The sequence below is a fragment of the Nothoprocta perdicaria genome, unplaced genomic scaffold (genome assembly GCF_003342845.1).
Source record: "Nothoprocta perdicaria isolate Ctin4 unplaced genomic scaffold, notPer1 scaffold_260, whole genome shotgun sequence".
Lineage (NCBI taxonomy): Eukaryota > Metazoa > Chordata > Aves > Tinamiformes > Tinamidae > Nothoprocta > Nothoprocta perdicaria.
Window position 1 is genome coordinate 406,965 of NW_020455489.1, and position 11,340 is coordinate 418,304.

Genomic DNA, 11,340 nt, shown 5'->3' on the forward strand with positions numbered 1-11,340 from the left:
CATCCCTTGCTTTGGTGCCAACAGGGAGACCTCCAAGCACCAATCAGGCAGAAGGGCTCACATTTGAGAACGTCCTTGAGAAAGGATGGTAGGTAGCATCAAGATGTTTCTCAGCTGGTTCCTCACTTTGGAGACAGCCCCAAGCATCCCTACAGCAGCAGAGCCTTGAAGGGCCCTGGTAGATGGTGTCCAATCACACCTCCACCACAGCCACCAGTCTCCAGCTCAGATAMTTTCCTGACCTTGTTCTCCAATGCCCTTGAAACCCACATACTGCAAATGTACCAAGTACTCAACAGGCTACAAGAACATCGCAGCCTGTCTCATTTATCCTGAGCAGGGACCAAGAGTGATGTTGAATTTTTCGGCTAATACCAATGGCAACTRTTTCCAAGAGTAACCATAGTGGTGTGGAGGAAAAAATAACACAATAATAATAAGAAACCAAAACACGCATTTATAGTCCAGGAACCTCCTACAAAAGGCAAAGATTTTTACAGTAGCCTAAATACTGGTGCTTTTTATTGGCACTTTGAAAAACATAGCTTCCACACACATTCAATTTGCATGCTTAGAGCAAGCACAAGACCAACCGTAAGAATGGATAACGGTTTGCCAGAAACACTGATCCTAGAGCATCCCAAAGGAGCAAGTCCCTTCATTTCCAGCCCGGACTCCAAGCAGCAGATGAACAACAAGCACAACAACATTTTATTTACTGGAGAGGCAGAACCTAATGCGTTTTTGGAAGCAACGTTGTTGCCTTTGGCAAGTGTCACCATTCCTAGTACTAAAGCAGCTTCTCCATTAGGAAGCCCTTCAGAAAAAAAGAAAGAAAAAAAAAAAAAAAAAGGTTTACAGAAAGTAGATATGGAAAATATGCCAGATATCGAACCAGGAAGAAGTCAGCGCCTTCATTTTTCATTCAACCTCTTTGCAATAAAGGGAGATCGCTTTGCAAGGCGAAAGCATGCAGACATTACTCAGACTGCGGCTGCAATTATCCTGCTGGAAACCGTGCCAGTAACCCGTTAGTGTAACTTTAACAGAGTATCAAAGGTGATGCTGGGTTTTATAAAAATCAATAGCCCAGCTTTTATGCCGAGGCCTCCAGTTCCCTGCGCATGGCCCCCACCACTTCTTTCCCAGACTCACTTTTGCAAGCCACGAACCCCTGTAGCCGTAGCATTATGACCTCGAGTTTGATCTATGTGTTTTGGAGGAGTGTGGAGCTTAGCTTAGCATTTGCCCTTCCTGCTAAATCAGAATTTGGGGCCTATTTAAATAATGACTTTTTTTTTTTTAATCTTTTTAAGGCCAGTTAAACTTATGCTGCAACCCCCTAAAGACCAGATGACTCCAATCTAGCACTAGGTAGGCCTTTAAGATGGTTAGTGGGACTTACATTTCYATTTAAGGTTGGAAAGCATTAATAAAGCCTTGAAAATGCCCTAAAGAACTAATTTAAGGAGCTTTTGTTTTACAAGAGCACTGGGGTGGCRGATATTTCATCATTTCTGCTGGCAGGAGACCTCAGAGAGGATAAGACCTTTAGAGACCTCAGTAGGATAAGCTTGGCTGCATGGCGCAAAGCTAGGTCTTCTGCAGTAGTGCATTTGCCCAGAACTGTGCCACAAGATGCTGGCATGATGCTGGTGGAAACTCGTCTCTTATCACAACATGCTTGAAACTTGAACTTGAAACACCTCAACCGTAACACCCATGTCCCAGGTTGAGGGAGCCCAAGCACAAGGGAGRTCCCATGGATGGTCATATCAGGTTCACTGCATAGGTACCAACGAGCACATCACAGCAGCTCCACCACCTGTAAATTATTTCATTACTGCAGCTTCCCATTCTGTTTTGGTTCATGCACCTCTATTCTACCTTGCYCAGTTTAGTTTTATTTGGTAAATCRCCGTCTGAATCCAGGAGTGCGATGACACACATCAAATATCAATTAAGGCAGACTCCAGAAATGACTTGCTTCTTGCTTTCGAAATCACTTCCTTATCACACAGGAGATGACTCGATACAGGGCCACRTCTTAAGATTACAAGGCTGGATTAACTTTGTGTTACTTCCATCTTCAATATTGCTACCACTGYCAAAAGAGCAGACAGTGGATATGGTTTTAGTCCCCATTAAAATAGATTATATAATAAACTGTGTCACCTCCTTGGCATCTAATTTTTAAGGCAGCTACGAGGCTTTCTCACCCTACTATCTCCAAGAGCTAAGCAGAGCACTTGGAGCTTTGCTATCAGCAAAGCTTTTACAAATACAAAAAGACATTTATGCTAAAAATTTGCATTCTTCAAAACCCGCAGTCACTAACACTGCAGAGCAGTCTGCGTGGCAAAGCTCCTCATAGTCCCTGCCAAAACTTACTGTCTCTCTGGCACTCTTAAAAAAATGTCAAATGCGTAAAGCAGCACCCAAGTATATAGGTGCTGTGTGTCTAAGAGCTGTAAGTCATGAAGAYACTAAAAGCTGCAAAAAATCCCTCATTCCTTTGGGTCATGCAAAACACCTGGTGATGGTGCTCAGAGATATTCACAGAAATGCATTGATTTTTTTTTTTCATTAAGAACAGCCTATCACAGTTTCTAGAGGAATGATGCTACAGGCATTGACATGATTATGAGTTGAGAAAACTGTTCTGACCATTGATATCTGGATTTWTGCTTACAAAATTTCATTAGCTCACAGAAACACAGCAATTTCCTAACAATAGAGTCCCATAATGTTAATTTCCCCTGTATGAATATGAATCAAAAGGCCACTACTACCATCACAATGTCATAAATTTATATAATACCTTAAGAAAAAGCAGGAAGTCAAAATTATTTGGATAAAGTACTCTGATCATACTGAATGCAGACTTTTATTGCCAAGTTCTCATTGCTGCTCCTTGATAGCATCCCGGGGATTAAAGCAAAAAAAAAAAAAATCCAGCAACTTCAAGAAGAGTCAGGATTTCATTCGAGTTTTATCCAGTCAGATGCCCTGGGATAAAACTGTATTTGGCAAGTTATTATGTAAGAAATATCAAACCATCCTCTCTATATGCACATGAACAACTGCATGAGGTCTCATCCAAATTCCCTTTCCTTTTGCAGTCACTTGGGATATCCAGCTGCCTTGTTTTTCCCTGTGCTTGCTCTCTCTGTGAATGTTTTACCTAATACATAGACTTCTAGGAATGTCTTTCTTTTTGATATTGACTATGTAAGAGTAAAAAATACGTGCATAAAACCAGACAAGTGAAACCTATTTGTGACTATGTGAATCCTGTGTCCCATGAACACACCAAAAAGTTGAGTTTTCAGTCATAACGGAATCAGAAAAAAAAAAAAGTTTTTGTTGGCTTTTTTCCCTATCTCCTAAAAAATATGCCAAATAATAACTTCCTTTTTTGTTATCTTCCATTGTCTCATTAATTACAAACTTAGACTTTTCCATTCTTTAAGTGTTTTTATTGTAAAGGTGCTTTGCTGTTGACTAAAGCAGAGCATTCCAGCTCTTCTGAGAGCTTCACTTGGGCTGGTGTGTGATACCTCTGAAACATCTCCTAAGTTTTCAGAGTCAAATGGAAGCAATTGGATTGGTCCTTCTGAGAAACGCACTGATAGACCATACAAGGAAGGAAGAACATTCCTTATTGGGAATGTTTTTGGAGACACGTGCATATTTACAACACTGTTTGCTCACAAAACCAAAGCCAAGGCTGACAAAGCTTTGGCAAAGCCAAAATTGCTGGACACATAATGAGTTATCATGTTGGGAATGGATGTGAGTGATTTCAGTATCCGCTGGAAGACTCAAAATATTCCATTTATATACTAGGGGACCTARCCAACACACTTCTTATGAATCCACAGAGATGGATTCACTATTATTTTGGGGGGCTGAGGAAMAACTGATCCCTCCAAAAAAGAGCATTTCCCTAGTGTGAGCAATATTCCCTACTCATAATATTATCGGGGTCCTGAAACATCAAAAATATTTAATTCTGACTGCTCTTTGTTACAGATGTCAGGCATTCAAACCCCGTTTCCTCTTTYTTCAGAGATAGAGAAACACATTGAGCAGAACTGAGTTCTTAATAAAGTGACTGTTCTAGTTGCCTAATGGGAGATGACACAATTGACCCAGTTCTTTGGGCTTCCTGTAATACATTACTGTGTCGAGCAATTAGGATGTCCTTCATGACCTAACCAGGGGGTTCCCAGATGAGCTCTTTGAGCCATTTTTCCATACATCAATGTTCTACAGAAGGGGCCGTTTGGTACTAAGTCCCTGCTTCCCTGTCCAAGCACTTCCACTGGGGAGGCGCTTCCACTTTGAACACGAGTTTCAATGCACTGTTTTGCACTGTGTTGAACACGAATTTCAATGTACTCAGCTTAAATGTATCTGGGACTTCTCAAAGCAAAACCTCCGAAGTCCAAGAAATACCAAGTCATAAATGACATCAGTTTTAGAGAAACTCATTTGCCCCTTGCCAGCACACAGGTGACCCAAGATTGCTTTAGAGACCCAACCCTCATCCCTAAATCATTTCAATGCCTTCCATTAGGATGTCATCCAAGAGAGACGGGTTGCTTGAAGGTTTTCATGGAGAAATTGGTAGGGGCAGTTAATTTTAGTATCACAGCCCTACTCAGGTGAGGGACACCGTTGGGTGGGAATTACTGGTCTGATCTCTGCTCAAAGCAGGGCCAAGCTGAAGCAGGTTGCTCACGGCCATGCTTATGGCAATGCCTGAGGACTGTGGTTCCCTAGCCCCTGCAGCCCTTTCCTACATGGCCCTAACTCCTCCCCACAACTTCCCACAGAGAACCACTCCTTCAGAAGGGAAAGGGGCACATAGATCTGAGATAAGTCCCCTTAGACTTCTCCTAGTCACCTACGCTCTTGTGGGAACCTCTTGCCACACCACTCTCAGCTTCATTTTCCAAAGAACCAAGCCCAGATTTTAGCATTTCTCAGTATKCTGCAGCTCACCAGCTTTACAGCATGAAGAATCATTCTTCTTTCTGCATTTTGAACAGTGTTATGCCTCATGGTGTCCATGCCAGACTGCAGTGGCACAGCACAGCTGCTAGCTACCACTTGGCTGGCCACAAATACATTAAACCACCAAAGATCTATTTGGAGACCCAAGCGTTTCTGTAAAATGCTCAGCATCTCGCCTGTGACAACACTAAAGAGTCTTCTACTCTTCAGAACTAAGTTCAAATGCCAAAATAAAACCAGGGCGCTCAGCATGACAACTGATGGTTATCTTGGGAAAATGACACCAGACAGGGCTGCAAAAAGCAGCTCTTCCCGAGCACCACTCGAAGTTTATATTTGATCGGCTCCCAGAACAAGCCAAGTTATTGCTTCGGGTATTTGTAGAAATCTACTTTGAGGTATAATCCGTCTTTTCCTTTCCGAGGTCTGGTAATCCATTGCCTTCGAGCACAGCGCTAGAGTGATGACTCAAAACTAAACAAGAATGAGGAACTCACTTTAAATGTCAAAAAAAGCTGCTATTTAAAATTAGGAAGGTGACGAAGCTGGGAGAAAATAACCGTCATCTGCTTTGCTAAAAGGGGAATTCAGCAGGGGCAAGACCAAATGCGTGTTGATCCGGTGCCAAAAATGAATCTATGGAATTTGTATATACGTTTTAACCAGTAGGGRAAGCAACACACTCCATTTATTTTCCCATCAGTGACTCTTGTACTGAAGTATTCTGACCTTGCAAACRTGACAGGAGTGTCTTTGCTGAAGTGGCACCATGTACTCTGGTTTGGCATCACCCAACGCACATCCCGAAAACACCAAGAAATCACAGCCARATCCAGGCACCCTGGGGGGCTCTGGCCCGACCCGAGTTTGTAGTAGGGCCAATGTCAGCACTGCAGCAGGTTRCTCAGGGCCATGTCTGGGTGATAGTCTCTAGGGACACACCACACACCCAGGACCGTTTTCCTAGTGCCAGCCATGTCGCACCTTGGGCCACAGTCTCTGGTGCTTTGAGCAGGTCCCTCCCTGTCATTTCTGTAATGCCTTTGGGCAGTAGAAGATGCAGTTGGATCTCCCTTCACCATCTCATGTTCCAGCTGAACTTGCCCAGCTCCTGCAACCTCTCCTCGCACACTGGAGTCTCCAGACCTGCCATCCCTCTGGCATCCACTGGCTTCACCCAGGTCTCCAATCAAACTTAATTGGAAAGTCTGAGGTGTTTTAATGCTTAAAGAGCCAAAAACAGAAAAGCAGGAAGGGAAAAAAAAACCCAAATCACACACACATTTTACACAGTTTCTGTATTGACATGCACCTTGAATCATGACCRACACGTTATAGTTGCATGAAGCACACTAGACAAGAGGAAAAAACATACATAACTAAGTAATTGATAGTTATTTTGAAAGGGGATGCATGCTGAGCATTAGCTTAAAGGAGCTGCCTGCAAGCTGTTCTGTGCTCAGGGGTGTTGCATCTTAGCTGGCACCTTGTCTCGTGGTTGCAACCTGAACAGGGCTGCATGTTTTCCTGAGATTTTCCTGAGGTTAGAGTGCAGTAAATGTGGCCACTCTGTTGTTCACAGGAACTTTCATTCTTTGGAAGAAAAAAAAATAGTTTGAATGATTAATAAAGTGACAAATCCCACTGAATATTGTTGCCTGTGGCAATTCTAGGAAACACTCAATTCACGTTTAGTTCAGAAGAGGACAACCAGTATGACCAGAGGTGGAAAACAACTGTTGAATGAAGGCTTTTTGACTTTGCAGTCAGTCATGGTTGCCAAGTCAAGTAAAATCAACTTACTACATTGAAACAAATGAATCACTACATTTCATTAATATYCACTACTAATTCATTCATTAATGCTGCAGCACTCAGCCTACTTAAGCTTTACRTATTTTCCCAGTGCAAAGTGTTTTGTGAGAGAAGAAGCCTGCCAAGGATTTAAAGGGAAATGTCAGAGTATTTTTTAGGAGAACACAGATTCTCCAATGAATYGCAGCCAGGCTGAGGATAGAGGTACCCTTCGGTGAGGGTCTCCACCCTGATCCCAGCTCACAACAGGGCCAACGTTGCAGCCAGAGCAGGTTGCTCAAGGTCATGTCTGGGACAGTCTGGGCAGTCCCTGAGGATGAGGATCCACCAGCTCTCAGGTGCCAAGATGCTCGTCCAGTGGACTTTTAATTAGTGGACTGTTTCCAGAATCCAGAGAAGTCCACTCTTTAGATACTACAGCCGAACTCTTGGACTATTTTTTCGTTACCTCTCATTCCATAGGACTCAACCCTCTCTTCTAGGATACAATGAGTTTCAACCACTTCATAAAGACCCTGAGGGTATTTCACATTGTGACAGTGACCGCTGCCTTGTGACATTACCTGCCATGTTTTGTTTTATGAAGTAGAAACCTTTTAAACTTCTACATCCTTGTATCAATATTTAGACGTTGGAGATCCATTGTTTATTTTACTTTCTTTTAGTCAAGTAGTATTCYCAGAGAACATCCTGTCATTGGCTAGGCTCTGCATTTCGACATCATTTTAACATTAATATTGTTTCTAGCGTGGCTATTAAGATCGCTCTCAAAAAACATAAGAATATCAAATTTCAAATACCCARATTTCCAAATATCAAATTTCCTTTTTAGCTCAGTATTGCCTCTATTTTGAAACTCGTTTCCCTTCAGGGTGCTGTGCTTTCTAGCTACATTTTCATTTAAAGAAATCCCCAGCAATTGCACATTCAGCTTCTATCCACTTTGCTTTTAGAGGCTACTGGCCAGACAGTTTGAACCGTTTGAAGAACAAAGATGCTTAGTTGCCTGTGAACTCCTTCAACCCAAATTTTATCAAATCTTTCTGAGAAATAGGCTCTTTTATGACTAAACAGCTTTTGCCTGAGAAATAACACCAAAAACAGCACAGCACAAATGGTCCTACTGACTTGCAGGGTGCAAGGGTGCAAATCATTAGAAACACACTGCCTACAAAGGCACCGTAATGCATAGACAGTCATTCTTTGTCATGTTTAGAAGGAATATAGAGAGCATTTTAGCTAGAACAGGTCAAAAATTCATGAAGGTTCATCTCATTAATTACAAATGGATCAGGAATACCTTACAGTTTGGGGAACTGATTTTCTTTTAATCTAGGAAGTACATTTGCAGCGAAAATTAAGAATATTATTGATTCTGTAGACTCCTCCTGAAATATATTTAGCAGGCATGTACTTTTGACAGAAACTGTCTTTTAGAGTCATCTGTAAAAATGCTTTTTGTCTGCTAACTTCTCCCTGTTCCAAAAGCTATGAACTACTCCCATCTCTTCCCATCTGAAGAAACTATTACTATATCACTCCTTTATTTCCCTCTCTTCCCCCTTTCCCTGTCCTACACTCTTCAGCAACCTGGTGAGAAAAGCCAGCGAAAGACAGTACTATATCCTAGACCATCACAAGTACAGCCAACATAAGCATCTCAGAAAATGCATTATAAAGATATTCAGCCTCCAGCGGTCTCTCATCCATACTTCCTTTTGGAAAAAAAAGAAATAAGAGTTTTCCAGGATTTTGTATTACAGCAGGTTTACCTAAAGCCAYGGGAGGAGCAATAACCTGCTGTGTAATTTAAGCCTCACCTGACTGTGCTCAGTTGACACACTTGCACCCTAAGCCCTATGCCCTAACTTCTGATTTTAGGTTGCATCCCATGTCTGAGCAGCGAGGGTCACATTCACACTCCCCTGTCTTAAGAGCTGGCCGTCCCTGGAGCAAATCATGACTAAAYATTCTCCTCTCCACAGAAGGCTCTTGGTTTGGGAGAAGCGATTTAATAGCTCTCAAACGCAGAGACCCTATGTGCCATCAGTTCTTCCTCCTGCAAATGCACCTCTACATCTCGCAGCCAGTCCCTCRTGGTTTTTGCTTTGTTCCTGCAAGTGAGTGTCTCTTATTTTCCCAGCTCTCTTCTTCAAACAGGAATCACAAATCTGGGTAGGGAAACAGCCTGAGCTACTCTTGCTATGTTGTTCAGTTTGTCTTTTTTTCTTTTTCAGAGCTTTTTCCACATCTAAACACCAATCTGCTGTCTCAACTGTTAGTCTGGAGCCCTTAATCAGAGCAAGTCCCCCAAACGCACTCCTAACTCCAAAGAAAGAAACCTCAAAGCCGTATGTACATGGTTTTGTTCTCCTTTTGGGGTCCCTGAAAATGCGATACGTCTCATTCTTTCAAGCTTGATTCTTTAGCAGCATCTGGAAAGCAGCTTGCTCTGTCCCCTGCACATGTTGTACAGCTGTTGAGCTCATCTTTCACACCTGCCCTGGTAATATTTTAGGTACTTGGGAAGAGAGCTTAAGTGGACAAGGGAGCATGATAAACAAATCTCAGTGGACTCCTTAGCATTGTCTCATGCTAGATGATAGGAAATTGGTCAAATCACTGACTCAGGTTATTATATGGTCCAGTCTTCCAAGTTATAAGGAATCAGCTCTTCCCTCTATGCCCAAATCCCTGCTATGCAACCCCCAAATGAAAGCGCAGTAAGCACAGCTGAGCATGGACAAAGTTTCTCTTCTCAAGCCTTTTTCTTTTTTTTTTTTTTCTCCCATTCAAGTCAAATCCTTTCAGAAAAGGAAGAGAAAAAAAAAATAGTAGTCAGTCTAAAGGCTGAGTGGAAAACATTCAGCCTAAGTCTGGCAAATTTATAAGCAGCTAGAAGTGGGTCACTTGAATAGAAAGTGARGAGTAGTCTTACCTGACCTAACCTATCCTATCCTGATTCCTGGCATTGCTTTGATGTCCATATTTATGATTTCCTATTTCTGTCACTAATATTGTGACATTTTCTGAATTAGAGGTTAACTGAATCTCGATATGGCCTGAGAAGAGCCAACTTAGTGTTAAGTCTCAAGTCAGGGATCAGAGCCGAAACAGAATTTCAGTACTGATAGGTAGAATTACTGAATACCTTGAATATTTTTCCCTGTTTTATGATTCAGGACATTCCTACAGGACTTTTATAAACCATGGGGATCTCCTGAAATCTCAAGACAAACTTTTTTGGGKTTTTTTTTCTGCTCTTATACCCTTCACATGCAACAGCTTAAAACTTCTATCTGATATTAACCGAATTAGGCCACTTGCTTAAAAACAATCTGTGCTATTTCTGGAACAGAACTACCCGCAGATTCCAGAAAAGGTAATAAAAAGAAGGGAAAAGACTTGTTGAGCGAACAGAACGAAGAGTTGAACCCAAAGGGAAATGCATTCCCTGTGGCCAAGGGAACCTGACCCTGCAGAGCTCAGAGAGCCTAAAGGAAAATAAAGCTTATGTCGGGGAAGAAAAAGAGAAAATAAGTAAATAAATGAATGAAAAACAAAGTAAGAAGCGTAAACTTCTTTTAAGCATTTGACAATGCTGTACCCACAGTAATCAGAACAGTTCTCAGGAGCTCCACCYGGTCCTTATGAGAAGCTTTGTAAAATTGTGGACCCCTTAGACTGATAAACAATGCTTTGATAAATGTCCTTGCCATACTTTGGTTTGAAATGAAGAGGTCTTCAAAAGTTGCATTATGCAACATGAAAATAAAAGTTAGCAAATAAAGTGTTGTCCCAGCATCKCTATAATAATTAGTAGATAGGTGAAAATACTGTTGAAATTTGTTGCTGCAGCTTGAAGATTAATTTTGGAATAGCACTGATTTTGGATATTTTGGGAGGAATTTCCTAACAGCATCTTTTTGTTGAGCCATGAGTTGATCACAAGATGGTGTATTACAGCCTACAGAAGAAGTGACATTGCAGGTGTCCCAGAGAACTGCAGCAAATCTGAGGACACATCTTTAGTTCCTTTATGCACAGAGGACCCACTGTACACTCTGGGTTATTCAGGCCCGGTGATAATGCTTAGGGAAATAAATTCATAGCACTAGGAGCTTATTTCATAGTTAAATTCATGTGAATTTTTCTGCAGAAGAGAAATTTGGATCAGGCCTAAGGGAAAGCTAGCCAAAAGATATTAAATCATGACTCCAGGGTCAAGTCATAAATCAACATAAGCCCAAGTGACCAGAAGGACACTCTTTGGTTCTGAGATGTGACTATGTATGYGTGTGTGTATATATGCATGTATGTATATATACACACACATATACATATATACAAATGTGTATATATAAGTATATATATATAAGTTTATATRCTTTGAACTCTGACTTCATGGCCAYTTTTAGCTCAGATTTGATATTCTTTTCCTGGATTCTGGAGTCATCCTGTCATCATTCGTGGACTGATGATACTGCAGTTGCAAAAGCAGTA